We start from the raw sequence: 22500 nt of genomic DNA on the forward strand, positions 1-22500 counted from the left end.
CGGTACGGTACAGTACAGTATAGTACATTCACATCACGGTGCGGTATGGTACGGTATGCTACAGTACCGTACAGTACAGTCTGGTACAGTACAGTACAGTACAGTACAGTATGGCACAATACCATATGGTACGGTACAGTACAGTATATTCACATCACGGTGCGGTATGGTACGGTATGCTACAGTACCGTACAGTACAGTCTGGTACAGTACAGTACAGTACAGTATGGCACAATACCATATGGTACGGTACAGTACAGTATTTTCACATCACGGTGCGGTATGGTACGGTATGCTACAGTACCGTACAGTACAGTCTGGTACAGTACAGTACAGTACAGTACAGTACAGTATGGCACAATACCATACGGTACGGTACAGTACAGTATAGTACATTCACATCACGGTGCGGTATGGTACGGTATGCTACAGTACCGTACAGTACAGTCTGGTACAGTACAGTACAGTACAGTACAGTATGGCACAATACCATACGGTACGGTACAGTACAGTATAGTACATTCACATCACGGTGCGGTATGGTACGGTATGCTACAGTACCGTACAGTACAGTCTGGTACAGTACAGTACATTACAGTGCGGCACAGTATGGTACAGTACAGTACAGCCTGGTACAGTATGGTACAGTACACTGGCCACCTGGATGGCGTGGCGTGGCGCTGGAGTGAGACCGGCCAAAGGCTGGTCGAATTCTAGTATGTCTCCTTTTAACTGTTCCCAAATTGGAACATTTGCTGCACACTACCAAGCATTCAGAGCACAATGAAGTGCAACATTGAAAACACAATCATTGAGTTGTGCATAAAGCCATGTGCATAAAAGGTGTGACAGGCTGTGTGTGTTGCGCTCATGGGCATCATTTCATTTCGGTATATGACCCGCCTGGGAGCGGATGTTGTAGTATTGTTTTGTAGTCGACAGGCAGGAACAACAAACAAACCCGAACTTCCTTTTCCCTCAAACCGATTTTTCTCAATAAAAGCTGCAGGCTACGAGAGCTTTTATTGTTATTCTTCCGGTTTGAGGGAAAAGGAAGTTCGGGTTTGTTTGTTGTTCCTGCCTGTCGACTACAAAACAATACTACAACATGACGTAACGATATCATCCTGATGACTACAAAACAATACTACAACATGATGTAACGATATCATCCTGATGACTACAAAACAATACTACAACATGACGTAACGATATCATCCTGATGACTACAAAACAATACTACAACATGACGTAACGATATCATCCTGATGACTACAAAACAATACTACAACATGACGTAACGATATCATCCTGATGACTACAAAACAATACTACAACATGACGTAACGATATCATCCTGATGACTCCAAAACAATACTACAACATGACGTAACGATATCATCCTGATGACTACAAAACAATACTACAACATGACGTAACGATATCATCCTGATGACTACAAAACAATACTACAACATGACGTAACGATATCATCCTGATGACTACAAAACAATACTACAACATGACGTAACGATATCATCCTGATGACTACAAAACAATACTACAACATGACGTAACGATATCATCCTGATGACTACAAAACAATACTACAACATGACGTAACGATATCCTCCTGATGACTACAAAACAATACTACAACATGACGTAACGATATCCTCCGCTCCCGGGCGGATCATATACCCAAATGAAACAGAGACCAGGCTTTCCTCCGAGGTGGTGGAAAGCCTGGTGGGCGAGGTTACGTTCATATACCTTCTACCTCCAAGCTGAAAAGAACTCCTCAATAGGATTCAGAAACGGAGAATAAGGTGGAAGGTATAGAACGGAAAAATGTTTGTGGTCCTGGAATCCAGATGACAATGTAGTCGAAAGTCGATTCACTGTGTGGGTCATCTATTTGGTCAGGTGTTACCAACAAATTGCTCACCAGACCTGAATGTTTAGAGATTTGAATACCGTAGTTGTGTGTTGTAGGTTTGATGCTTTGAGATTTTACGTGATAAGTGTGTGCAACAACAACAACTGAACATTGTTTGTAGTGTTTGGACAACAAGGTGAAAATCAGACTCTGAAAGTCAGAGGCAGAGGCAGATAATGGAGTGTGATGTAGTGCAAATTGTGTCGTGCGATTAGGTATGAACTGAAGGTTGTGCAAATTGTGCAAAAGTTTTGATTTTTGTGTGTTAACAATCGTGGAAAAACTGTAATGTGTACAAAATGGTTCACTCTCAGAGTTAAATTACCAGTGATGATTTTACAGTGTAAAAATAATAATAATAATCATAATATCAAATGGGGGTCCTTCCTTGGCCTAAAACTAGGGGTACTTGACATTTCAAAGGTTTAGAATAACTGCCACGTATAAGCCACTTAAGAATTGCGGACTTGTGCATACAGTAGGATAAAGCAGTTCCATCTTTGGCACTAGTTCCCAACCTTTTTAGCTCAAGAATCAAAAAAGAAATTAGATGTTTGCCCGAGACCTAGTGAAAGTAGCAGATTATTTTTAAATACACTACTTTTGAAAAATGCTTTGAATTGATGAAATATTTTGAGACTAGAAAAAGTGCCCTTCTGGGCACAGGTCTCCACCAGGATAGGAATGTAGGCAGCTTGCCTTCATCTGGTGGTTCAAGGGCAACAAAAGTAAATTAGAGGTAAAAACACTTTTCGGCCAGTTATAGCGCCACCTTGAGGCAGAGTTGAAATTGTTCATGTGGCATTTCTTCCTCGGCCTAGTGGGAATGTGCGTGCACAATTTCACGGAAATCACGCGATGTGTTCATGATTTGCAGCATTTTGTTTGAAACTGAGCACTCCTGTGAACTTTGGAAGCCAATCTTAACCAATCAGGATGGAGTCTGAGAAATCTGAAAGACCCGTTTCGTTGAATGGCTCTAGAGAGACTGTGTACCAATTTGCGCGATGTTTGGACAAAATCTGTAGGTGTACTGTGCAAAAACTTGTTTTGCACAAAGCGGCCTCCTGGTGGCGCTATAACAGGCCGTTCTGGAAAGTTTGGGGCAGAGGTTCATCGTTGGCATCCAGGGAGTGTGTGTGCAAAATTTGGCATCGACCAGGTTAACGGTGCCGGAGATTAGCTGCTCACGGACACACACACGGACGGACGGACGGACGGACGGACGGAGTGCAAAACATACTCTCCCCCCATGCCTTCGGCCTGGTGGAGACAATAATACAGTATATAATTATATTATTTTAAATGTAGGTATCGACAAAAAGTGGCTATTTACTCGACTGGTTGATGTAAATGTCTGTGACCCACACATGGGTCCCGACCCACTGTTTGGGAAACTGATGGAGTGATCTACGGCATACAGAATTAGCAGGTCACATGCAATATTTCAGCTCAGACTTTTCGCTGGTGTTAATAGGGTGTAGATGGGTGTGGTGAAATAGCTCAACATTCTTTCCTAGGCATGCATGTTCTGATACATGTTTTTTCTTTCACATAGTTTAGGGCCGTGAAGGGCCCCCCCCACCCCCATCTCCAGAGCTGGAAAAAATGCTTGCGCCAGCCACTCGTTTTGCCTCGCCACAGCTGTCCATACAAGACGCAAACATGAAATGATACAGAGAAAAACCCTATAAAAATAAAGTGCGAGGAGAAACCCCAGAATCCTGAGAGCTGGCGGTCCCCTCCCTGTTTTAAATGCTCCCAGAGGCAGAGTCTGCTGCCTGGCAGGTCTGGCTGGCCAGGAAAAAGCACAGCAAAAACACACACTATCACCCAGGGCCCTGCTCACGTTAAGCCTTCGGCCGGAAACCATGAAAAGAACAAGGCCATGGTTTCCACTAACGAGCGAGAGAACCTTTCCGAATTAGCATGCAAATGTGCTTGTTTGTGTACCCAGAACCTCTTTGTTTCTGTCTGTTTAATCCTTATTCTGTATTTCTCCTTGTCAAAAGCATTTCACCCCCAAACACATTTTTCTACCGCTTCTGTAGGATGCTGCACGTTCAACACATTATAGCCTAACTAATTAAAAAACATTTCTGACAATTTCAGGAATAAAGTAAATGTTCAATCTAAAGTCCATAAAGAACATTTGAACAATAAATGACATTTAGCCACTTAATCCCCATTCACTTATAGGCTCTATAATACTGTAGGTTTTCTCCTTTTCCCCCACATTGCATTGTGAGCTTGTGCATTAGATCAGTTTGTATATCTGCCAAATGTTCACCTCACACTTGGGTTTATGTTGCTAAAGTGAAAGCGTCAAAAGCAGGTGTGTTTAGACGTTGACTGTGATTCTGATATAAATAAGGTACATGCCATACAATAGTCCATACTGACTGTGACGGCCTTAAGATTGTGAACGTTGCCACAGAAACTGGTCGCTTGCCGCTATTATTCAAGGTCTTGTTCCCTCATTGTTTGGTCTTCACAGACCGTCTTTGTAAAACTGCTTTCCCATCTCCCATCTTTTCAACCCTCGTGTGTCCTTCTTTTGAATTATAAACTTCACCTAACAAATGCCATTCCTTTCCCTCAAAATGTCTCGACCGTCTTCCTTTCAAACTCCCAAACTTTGTTTTGAGCTGTCAGAAGAGGCCAATTGGCTCCCAGGAAGTAATTGTCTTTATTGAGTATAGTAGAGGAAAGGAGTGATAAGGTTACGGAGGAGCAGAGGAGGAGAAGAGAGGGGTTCTTTCGGGGGATTAGTTCACCCGACCAGCAGAGGTTGCATGAGGTCCCTGCTAAAGAGCTGGGGGTATGTGTGCTGGGTTACACAGTAAAATTTATCCATTTATAACTCAGAGTGTACAAATGTAACCAAACGGACCCATATTATGCGTCCCACCTTATGGGTCCATTTGGTTATTATGTGTACACTCTCAAGCTACTGTAGTAGCAGCGATGGAAAGTAACTAAGTACGTACATTCACTTAAGCACTGTGCTTGTGCTTAAATGTACAACGTTTTTAATAGTTACTTCTGCTCCACTACTGTACTGTACTGTACATCTCTGAGGCAAATGATGCACCATACTCCACTACACAGTTTACTGTACTGTACATCTCTGAGGCAAATGATGCACCATACTCCCACTACACCGTTTTAGTTACTAGATACACAGATTATGATTTTTAAATGCAAAATATACATTCAATTATATATGATGCTATATTATATTATCATAGGTTAAGCTGCCCAACAGCACTTAAGCACCACCTTAACCAGCTGCAACTTTAAACAATGCATTATTATGTATTAATGATAACAATAACATGATTGTGAAATACTGCATAATGACTGCTTTTAAGTACATTGATGCCTACATAGTTTTGCACGTTTACTCATTTGAACCATAGACTGTAAAAAATATGGACAAAGCGTTCCCCGGGTCTAACATGAACGTAAAATGAAGCCTGTAATGATATGCTAATTCCTGATGTAAGTCGCCATCTTTTGGTACCAGCTGGCCATTGGCTGGCTCCGTTTTGTACCAGCTGGTCATTGGCTGCCCAGACAACGAGGCGGGACTTCCCCCCTTCTTCTCCGTTGGTTTTTATTTTGACTCGAGTGGGAGGAGAAGACTCTTGAGTGGGAGGGGAATCCCGATCATAGACTGTAACGGTAGCCACGCCCCTCAGAACATACGCGACTTTATGGTCATTTTTTTAATTAATGGGACCATAATTTTCCAAAAAGAATATTATGACATTAGAAATGAGACTTTAAACTAGTGACTGGAAGAAGAAAGTATTCATGACCATGTTTATTAAGGTAATACAGTCTAGGTGAAGTTGGGCCAAAATACATGGGCCTCTATGGAGCTATGGGGCTTTTTGGGTCCAGTCCAGCGCCACAACAGGCCATTATATGAACTACCGATTTCAAATGAGGCTTCACGAAATATCTGGCTGACTGCCCCCCTGATTTGAACACAGGAATCTTGCTTCGTCCACCACTTGTTAGTTGTTAGTAGCTATAATATTTCTGTGCGCATCCACCATTGAACAAATAGCAGTATCCTTGACTCGACACTGTACTGTACGTACTACGTGGTGTGTTCCTGTACAGTATGCGTTGCGTGTTCCTCCCTGCCCTGTACAGTATGCGTTGCGTGTTCCTCCCTGCCCTGTACGCCGCGCTTGTAAAGCCGTCCAGGGTTATTCATTCCCATGTGCCGAATAAGACAAGCAAGTGTCGGGTTTCAGTGAGAGGTATAACAGCTCAGCTGCCAGGACTCTCTGCTTTTCAAACCACACATATTTCTGCAGCTGCAGTGGAAAGGTTTTTTTTTTCTTTCTTTTTCTTTCTTTTTTTTGACAAGGGATTATTAAGTGTCAAAACTGTTTCACGAGGGCACTTCCAGGGCTTTGCATTGATAAGGTAAAGTGGCTATATGCACATACACAAACACGCGCACACACAAACACACACACACACAAACACGCACACATACACACACACACAGACAGACAATATAGATGGATAGTATACAGTAGGCTACTGTATATTACGTGACGTCATAATAAAGGTGTCAAAATTCAACCTCTGGTGTGATGGATTTTATAGTTCACCGTCTCAGACATGCCACATTTGTATCCCCGGAAAACACATACAAAAGGCATGTGTGTGGGGGGAATAACAACATGTTTTGGATGAACAGGGGGTGGAGGAAGTCGACTTTGAATGCCAGGTATGGTGTGTCTGAGCAAAAGCTTCTTGTTTAGCTTGCAAACCCCATCATCTCTGCTTACCGCAGTCCTGAATGTATCACCATCTGGCCCACAGCTGAAAACTATTAGGCTCTGCTGGAACTTCCTCTCCACTATTCCACCCCTGTTTTAAGGCAAGTAGCCTAAGCAGCATTTTATCTCAGCTCCTTTTGGTTCATTGTTTCCTTCATCTCTGTTCTTTCAAAGTTTGGCTTCTCCAATCAAAAGGGCAGCGCTGTTGGTTTAATTTGTTTGTTTGTTTTGTGTTTGGGGACATCTTTCTGAGGCTGGTAAGGCTGCTTGCGTTTCTTATGTGGGCGTCTGATTAGGACAGTGCCGGGCTTTGGCAGAGCAATGCTGAGTTTTAGTTTGGGCACCGCGGCTGATTCAACTGGGGAATGCCGCCTCTAAATTCATACACAGATTGTTTTGGTTTAGTTTTTTGTCGTGTTGTTGCGATGTCTAACGTGCTGTGCTTAGCAAGCAAGATTCCAGAGCCATGGTGAAAGCAAAGGGTTGAAAACAAAGGATCTTTGTTGCTTTTCTTTTCTGCATTATGTTGCGAGTACTGCCGCGCATGTTTCAATCCCACATAGAAAAAGCTGGCTGGATTTTTTAGCACATATGGGTCAGATTAAGAACTGCCTGAGAAGCTGGTTGTAAATATGGGACATTAACTTTGGATTTGAAAGAAATAAAAAGGGGAAAAAAGTATTTGTTTTATTTTTAACATATTTTCATTGCATGCCACTTTTGTGTGTGTGTGTGTGTGTGGATTCTGATTTGTTTGTGGACTGACTATCTTTGTGTGTGTGTGTGTGTGTGTGTGTGTGTGTGTGTGTGTGTGTGTGTGTGTGTGTGTGTGTGTGTGTGTGTGTGTGTGTGTGCGTGTGTGTGTGGATTCTGTTTTGTTTGTGGACTGACTATCTTTGTGTGTGTGTGTGTGTGTGTGGATATTCTGTTTTGTTTGTGGACTGACTATCTGTTGGCTTGAGCAATGTCCTCAGAGGGTCAAAGTAGGACATCTTCATTTCCAGAAAGTTGGCTTTCCTGCTTGAATTCCAAATGTTTGAGTCACGAAGATGAGTTGCAAAACTTGGGGCATGTTTTTCAGTAAAATGTCAAAGTGTTTCCCCTTTTACCCCTTACGCCTTAAGGGGTAAAAGTGTTCCCTGTTAACAAACCTTCACTTTTTCTCTAAACATTACTTTAGACTCTACGATGAGAAACAAAGTTCAGATTTATTGTTGGAGCTCGAGAAGTTTCGCGCCATGAATGTTTGGCGACGTTGTTTGTGTCTTTGTTGATATTTTTGTCAGCCTTTACTGAGACTGACATGTTTGCAGACTGCAGCGCTGACATGTTTTGAGCACCTGTTTAATGCCTTTTGAAACTGGGGTTTGTGAGGTGTTGAGCGGCAATACTTCTCCACCACAGAGCCCTTTTAGTTGGTGGTGTAAAAGGAATTTACAAGGAATTCAGTTTGGTATATTATGCCGTGACAACCCAACATAAAACTATTTGCATGTAATGCAGTGCATGGTGATACAGGTATGCCATTCAGACAGTAAAGCAGACAGCAATACTTTTAGCTTCTTATTTGAGTTAGAGCTGACATTAACCACATGATGCACCCCTGGGAAATAGCATCATCTACAACCCCACTGTGAGCTTGTAGATCAGTTATATTCGGCAACCATGGGGTTTAAGTGGTTGTTAAGAAAGTAACCAAGAGCTAGGGTCCAATGCAACAGAAGTAATTATAAAACATGTGATAACAATGTTCATGTCGTGCAAAACGCTCTGTTGTATAGGGACTGCAGGTGATCATAAGGTGCATAGTAGGCATGAAACAAATAAATAGAAAAAATCTATTGTGGCCATATCATTACTGGCAGACATTTAAAGCTGAGCTTGTAGATCGGTGTAGGGGGGGGAATAAGGAGGGGGCCCTGGGGTATCCCTGTCAACCAAATATGTACTGTATAGGGTTAAGTGGTTAACCCATTCTGACCTGAGATCAGATTCTAAAAATGTCTATTACATCCTGACAGTTTCATTAATATTAACCCATTCTGACCTGAGATCAGATTCTAAAAGTGTCTTCGATTTTTCAAAAAATAGCAGACCTACAAGCTTGTATCGCGCCACTCGGTGGCGCGATACGAGCTTGTAGATCTGCTATTTTTCAATAGCTAAAGCACGACATGATGCTAACACCAAAATGGGTTCAGAATGGGTTAAGGTGTGTGCTACGAAGGCGATGGAACCGCCATCATCGTCTGTGTGCAATGCACCACAATCGCTAATCTACCGTAAGCAATCATCATTTCGAGGTGTTAAGTTAAATGACCTGATGTTCCTGCTGATTATGATTATTACACCCTGAGAGCGTTCGTTTATCTCTTCTAGGTTTACTGAAAACGCATCAATGTGTCCTCTGACACTGTCTGAGTGAATGAGTACACTGTAAAACGCATCAATGTGTCCTCTGACACTGTCTGAGTAAATGAGTACACTGTAAAACGCAACGTTGTGTCCAGACACGCTGTTAACTATACCGCTACGCACTGACTGACACACGTGCGCGCGGCGCGCACACGCACACGCACGCAGGCCAATTGAATTCAGCATACCTGACGACCCAGTGCACCGGGTAACCCCTGTAAACATCAGTGGGAGACTGTGGAAGTTTGCAGCTTGGTGCTAAGGCTGTGTGTGTGTGTGTGTGTGTGTGTGTGTGTGTGTGTGTGTGTGTGTGTGTGTGTGTGTGTGTGTGTGTGTGTGTGTGTGTGTCTGTGTGTGTGTGTGTGTGCGAGCACGTGCATGTGTGTTTACAGTGTGTGTGTACACAGTGCGTGTGCGTGTTGAGTCTCTCAAATTTCTCTCCAAAAGCGTAGGAGAAATAGATTTTTTTTAAACATTTACTTCACTTGTATATTGCAGTATTGATACTTTTACTTAAAGGTATATTCAGTGATTTCACTTAATTCAAATATCACTTATTTTTTTGTTTTGTTGTGATAATCCTCCCTACTATAGAGTGTGCTGGCCATATAAGGAGTTCCTCCCTGTCCCCAGTTAACCCCTGGGGGTCAAAAAACCTTACATTTCGTTTTTTACTCTCTATCCTGATTGGACGAAAGGCTGGGTCCCACAGCCAAAAATGAAACCTAAGGTTTTTTGAGTAAAATCACTAAATATACCTTTAAGTACTTTTTCCACCACTGATAATTAGTAGCAACAATAGGAGCAGATCTACAAGCTCACAACGCGTCACATCAACGCGTCACATCATCTCACATGTATGTCTTCAGCTTTCGGCTTCAGGGTTGGGATTAAAAATGTAATTAAATTATGAAGTTAATACAATCACCATGCTAAAATGCTGATGTCCTAGCAAGTATACAGTAGAATCGGAATCAACTGTATTGTCACAGAGCAAGGAGAAAAATGTAATCTAACAAAATAATCTATATCCAGTGTATAGCACATAGCATACAGTATCTAGCTGGTACAGTACATACATGAGGCATAAGATGCATGAACAAACCAGCAGGAATGTACATGATATTAGACATGAGGTTAAAGGGACAGTTCGGCCCCAAAATGCAATTTTTTTCTTTAGATTGCTCATGCCATGGAGCCTTGAATTCATGGATATAAACTCAGCAACAAAAGTTCAGAAACTTAATTTGGTCCATTATTTCCCCACTCTAATAATAGTAATTTAGTAATTAGTAAAATAATTGTATTTTATATCATTTACATTTTTAATTAGTCACCTTTACAACGAGGTATAGATTGTAAGGATCGGGTGTTCGCAGAATGAGCAACACAGCTAAACGTGTGGCCGGGTAGCGCCTCCAAAATATTTGCCAGAATGGTTTGCTTTGATTTGCTTAGTGGATTGGATGATTGCACTCTCACACAGTAATAAGGACATAACAACAAATATTGTCCATTTTTACACTTTATTCATTTTACACTCAGTGTTAGTGAACTCAGTAGCGGGTGGAAGAACAACAGCTTGGCGTGGTATGGGGCAGTATCTCTCTCACAGGCAAGACAGAACTTGAGGTTGGGGATGAGATTCTGGAGCCAGCAGCGATCCCATATCTTCAGAATCTGGGACCTAACACCATCCTCCAAGATGCCTACGCTCACCCCTACAGAGCCAGGATCACCACAGAGTAGCCTACATCCAGAATTTGGTGGAGTGGATGGGATGGCTTGCCATGAGTCCAGACCTCAACCCATTTGAACAAGTGTTCAAACAGTTTGGACCGTACGTGCTAGAGTGACCAACACAACCACGGTGGATGACTTGCAACAAAACATGGTTGAGGAATGGCTATGGTTGAGCAAAATGTGACCAGCATGGTGCCAAGCTGTTGCAGCTGCTTTAGGATCTTCCACCCGCTATACTGAGTTCCCTGACACTGAGTGTAAAATGAATACATATAAATAGCCAATATGTGTTTATTTTTCTTATTACTGTGTGAGAGTGCAATCCTGAACAAATGATTTGCTGACCGGAGACTCTCGCCGGTGATCAAATGATCTAGGCTTAGCATTTCAACAAAAACAAGACGAATTCAAGGCTTCATGGTTTACACTTTGTTGTAGTATGGTGGCATACAGAAATAGAGAAAATCACACCATTGTGAACCGAGCGGTGCAACTATACTTTTATTGTGATTGTTATACTGTACTGTACTGTAATCTGTACTGTACGGTACAGTTTAATTGTTAATCATTAATTATTTTGTTATAGTTCTATTTGTCAGCGACGGCGTGAATGAGCCTGTAGGCTGCTCAACAGTGCCACTCAGTGGTCACCCAGCGGTGTTGCAGCTGTCCGTACTCTCAAACAGACACGGAAACCTATAGACAGACATACATAGGGATACACATAGGCTATAGCTGGTCATTGGAGCGGTTAGGCACCGCTCAAAAAGTGATAGTTATATCAGCTATAGTCAGTCATATCAGCTACAGACTATAGTGTTTGTGGATATTTGGGGACTAGAGCTGTCTGGCATATGATTCATCAGCCAGAAAAGCTATTAAAGTAAGAAGAGGGCAAACATTGCCAATCAAAATGAGTGACACCACTGTGAGATGACAGGTTATAGCGCTGTGTTGCCCAAAGGTACCACTGTGAGATGACAGGTTATAGCGCTGTGTTGCCCAAAGGTACCTCTGTGAGATGACAGGTTATAGCGCTGTGTTGCCCAAAGGTACCTCTGTGAGATGACAGGTTATAGCGCTGTGTTGCCCAAAGGTACCACTGTGAGATGACAGGTTATAGCGCTGTGTTGCCCAAAGGTACCACTGTGAGATGACAGGTTATAGCGCTGTGTTGCCCAAAGGTACCTCTGTGAAACAGATTAAGCAGCTATTGTCTCCTGTCAGTATATTCCCGTCTGGGTGCCTTAAATATAGCATGGCTGCCGGCCGGAAAACTTGTATGTCCAAAGCTTTTCATGATATGAACCCGTTTTCCAATGGATCAGTTATTATTTAATCACAAGCTCTTTAATACTTTTCATTGGTTAAATAGTTATTAAACCCACATGGCATCCCCATTGTGTCATCATTATCAATGTATATTGTTTGTAGATATATTGGGGGGGGGGGGCAATAGCCAATCTGCAATCTCATTATGCGTCACGTTGAGACGTGGTGCAGGCTTTTAGATTGGCTATAGTTTCACTACTTTTGCATTACTTTGTCATGATGACAAAGAGCATTCATTATGACAAAAAAATTAAATAAAATAAAAATGATGAAATATGGACAGCGACAATGCGAAATTGAGTAAGTAGCCTTTGGTTGTGTTGCTTTGATCTTATGTTAAGTTCTCCTCCCAGGAAGGAATACGGCTATGCCTACTGTACATTGAAATATGTATGATGTGTCGTTTAATTTGTCAGCCTACTTCACAAGCTTGCCAGTTCAGCAGTTGCCTTTGGCCTAATGAGCCGAGAGAGTCTTTAGAGATGGGATTTAATTTACTCATGTATGTATGAGAATATAAAATTTATGCCTAGGTAATTGCAATGTTGAACTGGAAATACATCTGACATTAATTAGACTCTGCAAAACAGGGAGCCTAGATGTTGAAGTGCAGAGTAGAGTTCTATTAAGGGTTTCATTCAATGCTGATGGTCCACATTCATCAGTGGTGGAGATCAGCCTCATTTGTTAGATCATTGTACTCTGCTTCCCGTGCTGCTCACATAAGGAGGCTTAAGGTCATCTCAGAGTCAAGCAGAGTAAAGGCAAGTGGGTTCAATGCGACTAATCATTATATTATACTTAAATCTTAACCACTTAAGCACTATTTTATATTTAAGCATACAAGGCAACGACATCACGTGAGAATGGTCCATCTACAAGATCACACAACACAGTCGCATCATGGCGTGTTGTGAGCTTGTAAACCAAAAACACCAAGTGCTTAACGAGTTTACACATTTTCATTGGGGGGGGGGGGGGGGGTGGTAGCCTAAAATGAAAAGCCCAAAACAAATGACAGGTTCAAAGTGGTTAAACTGTATAAGACAGAATTGAAACAGTTTGGTGTTGCATGAGATCTCCACACGCACACAGAAATGTACTCCCTGTCTGTGCTGTATTGTCTGTCTGCACACCAGTGTCGCTGTTCATTCGCCTCATGGCTTCGCTCTTGGTGACGGTGTAAACAAGCAACACAAGCTCGTCTTTTGCAGCGGCACAACTATTTTGTTTTGGCAGACCTCGGAATGTCCCCGTCTCCACCCTTTACGTTTCCTTCGGCCCTTTTAGAGGGCCTCTGCTGCAAGAAAACATCTAATTACATCAAGAGGCATGATGTACAGTAGAGTAGGGAACCATATAGGCTTCTGTATTGTACTCTACTGCAGTGGTTCCTTAAATAAGACCATGACTGTGTCAAAAGTAATAAACAAACTATACTACAAAAAATGCTCAAGCATTGGCAAAATTATAAAAAAACATATCACACAAGATATTTTGAAAATATCATCTACTCACGTTGTGAGGAGTTGTAAAGCTTCAACTCCTACAATTCCATGTGATTGACAGGTTGGGGGGGTCCCCAGTTCAGATATGATTATTTTGGCGGCCTGAAAAGTACCAACCACTGCTTCACTGTACAGTATACTGTAGATAGACATCCTCATAATGTTAATGCTGTGGATTGTTGGCACCTGCCAAACCAAATAACACCCCTAAAATAAATGAGTCAAGTAAAGTACACAGTTCATTTATCCATTTGTCAATCAGGGAGTGTACAAGTGAAACCAAATTGACTTTTATGTGTCCATTTGGTAGCCGTCAAGTGAAGCAGTTCGCTCTATGGGAGAAGCGCCCTCAGGCAGTGATCACAGAAGCATCTCTTCTTATGCACTCACAGACAGGCAGCCACGCCTCTGCCTGAGGCCCCGCCCTCCAGGCGGCGAGATAATACTCAGCTGCACCGTGTGACTTACCTCATTCCACGTGATAACGCAAGATGTCTTCTCGAGCAGTCAAGAAGGGCATATTGATAGCTTCGCTTGACTGTTACCTATAGACCGATTCACAGAGGGGTGCCCTGGGCGCGGCCATTACTGAGGTGTAATCCATGGAGCAGGTGCTCCGTAGGCCAGGTGTAGCTAATCAGTGCTGCTGCACTCAATGGTACACCTCAGTAATGGCCGCACCCAGGAAACCCTCTGTGAATCGGTCTATACGTAATTTAATGTTTTATCAGTCGCTATACTGTACTGTATATGGGAGATGTCGTCCACTCCCTTATTGTTATCACTGAAGTCTGGTCAAAAGGCCCACAATTCCTGCCTTTAAGTGATGCCAGGGCACCTGATGGATCCTCAGAGCCATCACGCCCCAACCACAAACCAAGACAGACGGTCAGTCTACTGTCTTAGTTGGCAGAGGGAGGGCAGGGGACCCTACCTCGAGGCGACGTTCAAAACAACCTGTGCCACTGACGCAGCTGACACTTCCAGCCTGTAGAACGTGACAAACGTCATAGACGAAGCGCAACTGGCGGCAGAACAAACGTCCTGGATGGAGACCCCTCAAGAGAGAGAGAGAGGGCCCAGGACCTGGCCCAGGACGCCAGGGGCCCAGGACGCCAGGGGCCCAGGACCTGGGCCAGGACGCCAGGGGCCCAGGACCTGGGCCAGGACGCCAGGGGCCCAGGACGCCAGGGGCCCAGGACCTGGGCCAGGACGCCAGGGGCCCAGGACGCCAGGGGCCCAGGACCTGGGCCAGGACGCCAGGGGCCCAGGATGTGGCCATACCTCTGGTGGAATGGGCCTTCAGCCTGTTGTTCTGCCCAGACAGTAGCTGTCTGTGAGTGCATAAGAGATGCTTCTGTGAAGCTTCTGAGGGCGCTTCTCCCATATAGCGAACTACTGACGCACAGACCTGATTACTGAAACCATTAGTGTTTGATGTACGACTTTTCTCATCAGATAGTCAGGATTTATCATACATTTATTATATTAAACAGTCATTCTTTGTTAGGTTTTTGTATTAACTTATTGACTTATTCTATGCTTGTTTTTACAGTAGCAGCCTATACTAAGACACAAAAGCAGTGGTGGTTTTCACTGCCTGGCACTGGGTGTTCATGTTAGCCTTGGAGAACATGCTACCCGAAAAGGTTGCCTCCCCCTGGGGTAAAAGGTTGCCTCCCCCTGGGGTAGCTTAGACATCTTCCAGCATGTCATGTTGTGATGTGCCCTTTGGCTGGAAGGGTTCACGTGCACCCAGCACATTTTACATTGATAACGGATCCAGCAAATTGAAATCCTTCTGGGTGGCCTGAGGGCAACCCAGACAGCTTTCATTCCCTGAAGAAGACCTCCTAGGTCGAAACGTTGGATTCTTGTCAATGAATATACAGCATCGTGGCCACGTGTGTGTGCGGCCTTTTTCTCATTTTTACTTTTTCAACCCAGACCGCTAGACAACAGACTTGACATGGGCTAGCTAGACGATCACATATCAATGCAGAGCATTGGTGGAAAAAGTACTACATTCATTTACTTACCGTAAGTTAAAAGTAGCAATACTGCAATGTAGAAACTCTCTGTTACAAGTAAAAGCTACAAACGTATTGGCATCAAACTATTCTTAAAGTACCGAAAGTAAAAATACTCATTATATGGAATGTCCCATTAAGAAGGTATCATAATATTTAAATAATAGCTGATCTACAGTACAAGCTTGCAAAGTTTAAAAAAATAATTGTAGTAAAAAAGTACGATATTTGCCTCTGCTCTGAGATGTAGGTGGGTAGAAATAAATGTATTGAAAATTGGAAATGCTCCAGTAAAGTAGCTCAAAATTGAGTACAGTACTTGAGTAAATGTCCTTACGTAATTGCTTTCCACCACTGAGTCCTTCTTTTCTGTTCAAAACTGGATTCTTATCATGGGTCAGTAATTACTTCATTAATTAGGCCCCATGGTGATGGGTGACTGATTCCTTTTTTACCACCTGCTTTTGTGGTTGGAGAACAGCCGGCGGCTCATGAACGAACCTTCAATAGGAACATTTAGAGTGATTTTCTCTCATTATCTACCTTTATTATCATCAGGCCCCAGCGAGTGCCTCGGGGCTATTCTTCACACATCCCTACTCAAATCCACTTTCAATGTCGCGGTTCGGCTCTGCCTCGGGAAGCATAGTGGCCACCCAGGAACGTTAAGGTCCCCGGTTCGTCCTGGCTGCGTGTCCATGTGTCCTTGACCCCTTGAGCAAGACACTGAACCCCTAACTGATCTAGCTGTGCCTTGCACGGTTGCCTCCGCCATCGCTGTGGTAAATGGTGCATTTATATAGCGCCTTTATCCAAGGCGCTTTACAGAGATTGTGCATTACATTCACCCATTCACACACACATTCATACACCTTTACATAGAGTGTGCATTACATTCACCCATTCACACACACATTCATACACCGATGGCAGCGGAAACCATGCAAGGCACCAACTAGCACATCGGGAGCAATTAGGGGTTCAGTGTCTTGCTCAAGGACACTTCGACAGTAACTCTGGGGGAGCCCGGGTTCGAACTGGCAACCTTACGGTTACCATCCAGGCACTCTACCCCTGAGCCACCGCCGCCCCTTGAATGTAACACACTGTTAGTGGACCACGGACCACCTGTGGTCCATGGCATGATTACAGGTGGTCTTCTATGGGGAAAATGTTTTTATAAAGTTTAATATATTTTGTAACTTAATGTATCAAAAATCTGTAAATCCATAAAATGTAAGAAAATGTACTAATATGCGTAGTGTGGCCAAATAAAACAAAAAGCTTGAAATAAAATATTGACTGTTAAGGACTTAATATACTTTGTTGCATATTGTCATGCAGCGAAAATACCAGATATGTGAGGCTATAGTTCCCTCCCTCCCTCCCCCCCCCCCTCTCTCTCTCTCTCTCTGTGTGTGTGTGTGTGTGTGTGTGTGTGTGTGTGTGTGTGTGTGTGTGTGTGTGTGTGTGTAATGAATCACATTGTAAAGAGCTTTGGATAAAGGTGTTATATAGAAATGCAAACCATTTACCATTTGCCGTGTGGAAGTGTGTTTTGTCTATGAGGTCATTTACCTGGGGGTTCTTACAGTAAGTGGTGTTTGTGTTTTTAACCAGACACCATACAAGGTACAACATTTCCACAACAGAGCTGTCAAACAGCACACTTGACTCCCATTTCTCAACTCAAGGCTCAAACCTACTGGGTGCCGCGCCCTCCTCCAGACAGTGGTGAAATCATAGGCCTTAGTTTTCACCATGCCAGACGTGTTATTTATCCTTCTGTCTGTGAACACTCACAACATCTCTCATGTAACTCCATCCTGAGTGCACCGCACCTCAAAGCATGCACGATGGAAGTTTGCCTTTTACAGTTTTCACCTTTAGCACTTGTTCTTGGATATAACATCAGATTAAGGTTAATTAAGGTAACCAAATGGTTGGTCCGGAATTCTCCTTAAAAACTGGGCGAAGCTGAATCTGAATTTCCTGGGATTAACAAAGGTCTGTCCCCCTCTCTCCACATTAGATTAACAAAGGTCTGTCCCCCTCTCTCCACATTAGATTAACAAAGGTCTGTCCCCCTCTCTGCACATTAGCCACTGTCTATAGATGCCTCCATCATAACACCATGCAAAGAGTGCAAATCTTGCTTTTTTTCCATACTTCCATGAATTGATATTTTATTAATTTCATTCAATGTGTCATTTTATTAGTCCAGCCCCCCACTCCCTCCTAGACTATAGACGTTTTCTTGTTTACATACATCACAGAGTATATGTGCGCTTTAAGGGGGCAAAGCTCTTTGACTGGAACACTGACTCTAATCAGCTATGCGGGATCTCGTGACTTCACGTGCAAGTCTGTCTCAAACTAGAAACATGTATTACAGATAGCTGTAAAGCTGCAATGACTCCCAAATGAATATGCGTTTGGCTGCGGAAAACCCATTTTGTGCCGTGGCTAAAATTGATTTCAATGCTAAGATCATTTAAATGGTGACCTCCTGGAATAGCCTGGTTAATAAACCAGACCGAATCAGCCGTTGGCAAAAGTAAATTGCCTGCCGGCGTATTACGGTCTGGAGAGGCTCAATTGTACGCCCATTTCCTACACCAGAGAAATGGGGCGGCCAATCGGGACACGGTATGCAATATGGGCGGGCTTTGGTACAGTGACTTTCAATGCTTGAGACCTTTGACTGACAGTAGCTCTGACCAATTGCGTCAAAGAGAAAATGTTTCAACCCGCCCCCCTGGAAATGAAATCCAAGCTGAGCCTCCCCAGACTAATATCCCGCGGTCCGTGCGATATTAGTCTGGTTTATTAACCAGGCTACTCCTGGAACCCACTGAGGTCCCCGGGGTATTCAAGACAGTTTCTGCGCTGGATCTGCACATCGAAAATATTTCTATTTGATTTCTATGAATCTCTAATAGAAGATAGAAGATGTCAGAAATGGTGAAATTGCATTAAATTTGCCTTTGCAGAAGCAAACTTGACTGGAAAGTAGTTCCATGCCTGGCTGCCCGTGAGGGAAGCCTTGCATAGTTTTCATTAGCAATAACAAAAAAGCAAGATCAGGTTTGGTTTGGAGGTACTGCAACCACCTACACTTGATCTTCATTACTTTGTCTTGGCATTTCACTACGAAGATGAGCTTGCTAGGAGCACAGTGGAATGTTTAAATCCACTTTATGCAAAGCTGCCACATTCATTTCCTGGGCTATTTCAGCTTTATTTTTTCCATTAAAAAGGGAATGAGTGCATACCATTTGCTCGACAGTATTAGCACTAGTGCCAGCCAAACAATTCCATGTGGCACCGCTAACACAGTAATACAGTGTGTGGTGTGTCGGCTATCTTACCAGTGTCCTAATCAGATGTTGAACGGACAGATGGAACTCTTCTAAACTCTTATTAAACAACTACTGTAACTTTTGACCACAACTCTCATTCCTCTCCCACCTCACCCAGCCATGTAACATGCTGTCTGTCCTAATGTGATTTTGTACTCCTATTATTCTTAAAAAACTAACTTTGGACCACAACTTCACATCACCTACTGCATACAGCCAGGACATACAGTATGTGTACCCATGCAATGATTGTTAAGGATAGCATATTAAACTAGAAAAAGTGCCCTTCTGGGCACAGGTCTCCACCAGGATAGGAATGTAGCACATTGCAGCTTGCCTTCATCTGGTGGTTGGATAAAAGGGCAACAAAAGTAAACAAAGGTTTTTCCTTGGCCTCTAGGGAGTTGGCATACAAAGTTATCCACAGATCTGTGCAGTTAGAGGTAAAAACACTTTTCGGCCAGTTATAGCGCCACCTTGAGGCTGAGTTGAAATTGTTCATGTGGCATTTCGTCCTCGGCCTAGTGGGAATGTGGGTGCACAATTTCACGGAAATCACGCAATGTGTTCATGATTTGCAGCATTTTGTTTGAAACTGAGCACTCCTGTGAACTTTGGAAGCCAATTTTAACCAATCAAGATGGAGTCTGAGAAATCTGAAAGACTGGTTTCGTTGAATGTCTCTAGAGAGACTGTGTACCAATTTGCGTGATGTTTGGACAAAATCTGTAGGTGTACTGTGCAAAAACTTGTTTTGCACAAAGCGGCCTCCTGGTGGCGCTATAACAGGCCGTTCTGGAAGGTTTGGGGCAGAGGTTCATCGTTGGCATCCAGGGAGTGTGTGTGCAAAATTTGGCATCGACCGGGTTAACGGTGGCCGAGATTAGCTGCTCACGGACACACACACACACACACGGACGGACGGACGGACACACGGACGGACGGACGGAGTGCAAAACATACTCCCCCCCCATGCCTTCGGCCTGGTGGAGACAACTATACTTGGCCCAAATCTATTCACTTCTATTTATTTATTTTGCTGCTTGTACCTGTATGAGTGACTGGCAAACTATTCTTTGTTCTTGATTCTTCACAAAAAATAGCAGACAAATAGCAGCATTGTGAGCTTGAGCTTGTAGATCTGCTATGTTCGCTGTTTGCCTATTAGGACTTGTCCTGAATTGGAATGCTAGGGTTGATGTGGTTAAAGCTTTCTTTCACTTGCCAGGGATTTCAGTGTCTGTCTTGTGAGGCCGGCTCATTTCAATAAGCTTTGTACTGAATATATTGCTGTCTTGGTTCCAAATTAATTTGTCTTTGTTGGATTTGCCCACGAGTTGTGTGGAGGTGGTCGAATTGGACACAACCGTTTGGCCTAGTTATTATGAGTAAGATTAGAATGCACCGCCACCAGTCATACCAGAGTATAACGGGGGATTTTGTCCCTTTGAAACCACAACTTGCCTTTGATATGCAATCGCCTGGGGCTTACCTTTCAGCTCAGCTCTTTGATATGCTCCATTTCCCCAAAAATAAACAAGCACTTAGAGTAATATTTACTTAGTAAGCACGCCATTCTGCACAATTTCAAGGCATCACATGCACCAGACTCCACAGATGGTGAATGGGCCTGTGGCCCAGAGGTAAACAAGTGTAACACAGATGAACCCAGGTTGTTACTGGCACAGAGTTGGACAGCCAGACGACTTGTAAACATTAGCTCACTTTGGGAAAAGAGGGGGGGGGGGGGTTTCATGCTGTCTCATTGCAGCATGTAGTATATCAATCTATATATTTTATTTTATTTATTATTAATATATTTTATTTAACCCATTCTGGGCGGGCACCCATTTTGGTGTTAGCATCATGTTATGCTTTAGCTATTGAAAAATAGCAGATCTACAAGCTCATATCGTGCCACCGAGTGGCGCGCTACGAGCTTGTAGGTCTGCTATTTTTGAAAAATCGAAGAACGACTGACATTTCTAGAATCTGATCTCAGGTCAGAATGGGTTAATCAGACCAGTGTGTGTCCATGTGGAAACCTTGTATGAATCTGATCTCAGGTCAGAATGAGTTAATCTCTCTCTTTCTTTGTTCCAGGTGGAGTATTGGCATAAACAGCGGAGGGATCGACATACAGCGCATCTTCCACTATGAACCGGGCTTTCAACAGGAAAAAAGGTCAGGCACAAAAATAACATTACACATTGAGTTGATGCACATTACATACAATTTACAATTTACAATTTAGGCATTTATCAGACGCTCTTAATCCAGAGCGACTTACAATAAGCAAGAACAAAAGCATGGGAATACATCACAAAAAAGCATTTATCATAAAACATGCGTAAGCTAAGAAAGTAACAGTGGAATATCTATATTATGAGACTATACATATAAACTATATATATATATATATATACTACTATGCTATACATGTACTATGGCGTGCTATGACTATATACAATGCAATTATAGTGCTGTCTACATAACATTATAATTACATTACATACATAGTTGGATATTCTTGTACTTTGTGGTGGTTTTGGTTGAGACACCGGCCGGAGACAATTGAATAATTAGATCTACGGTATGTGCAACCACATGCTGACAGTGTTTGTGAGTAGTAGGAGAGGCTTCTGTTCATCATCGTCAGTGTTTGTGATCGGGGGTCCACCCTGGTGCTGCTGAGGCTGGGCTGCCACAAGCAGATCCATGATGATCTCATTCTCAGTGGATTCCAATACCTGAAGTCTGCATGCCTACTGTACATGGATGTGACGCGTGCAACACCTTCAGCTAATGCTAAGGACAACAGCGAAAGCAACACATCAGGGCTAAACCAAACCAAACCCCATGCAGTGAAACCCTAATACAGTGGTTCTCAAAGTGTTGGTCCAGGGGGGAGGTTCCAAATGGACCTTTACTTATCTGTAACTTTTGAGTGTCCAAATGGAACATAATGGATTTTTTGGAAGGGTCCATTCTGTTCCATTTGTGCACTCTCACAAGTTATGGGCGTCCTTGAAAGCAAAACAGTACAGTGTGTGTTGTGTGAACGTGTGTGTGCGTGCGAGTACAGCACAGTGGGTGCTGTGCCTCTGCTTGTCTCAGGGCAGCATGGTTCTTGAGGTGACCCTAACCTGTTCCCTGTGTGCGTGTGCCTGTACGTGTGTGTGTGTGTGTGTGCGTGCGTGCCAGTTCGCTCCACTGTCTACACTTGGTGTGTGTGTTCACCACCACCATCTGTCCTCCTCCCCTCCTCCTTGGATCCTGGAATATGTGGATGATGTTCCGGAGAGTGTGTGTGTGTGTGTGTGTGGACCCAGGTGGTTCACTGCACGATAATGACATCTATGT

At 43.2% G+C, this 22500-nt stretch overlaps 1 long non-coding RNA gene across 1 annotated transcript in view; it reads left to right on the forward strand.

Moving 5' to 3' along the window:
• Positions 1–21346, forward strand: part of LOC310866768 — a 110001-nt gene extending 88655 nt beyond the window's left edge. Inside the window, exon 3 of the long non-coding RNA XR_014569955.1 lies at positions 21241–21346. This is a non-coding gene — a long non-coding RNA (uncharacterized lncRNA). The remainder of the gene's footprint in view (positions 1–21240) is intronic.
• The last annotated feature ends 1154 nt before the right edge of the window (positions 21347–22500 follow it).

The sequence above is a fragment of the Protomyctophum parallelum genome (assembly GCF_964188405.1).
Source record: "Protomyctophum parallelum genome assembly, chromosome: 11".
Classification (NCBI taxonomy): domain Eukaryota; kingdom Metazoa; phylum Chordata; class Actinopteri; order Myctophiformes; family Myctophidae; genus Protomyctophum; species Protomyctophum parallelum.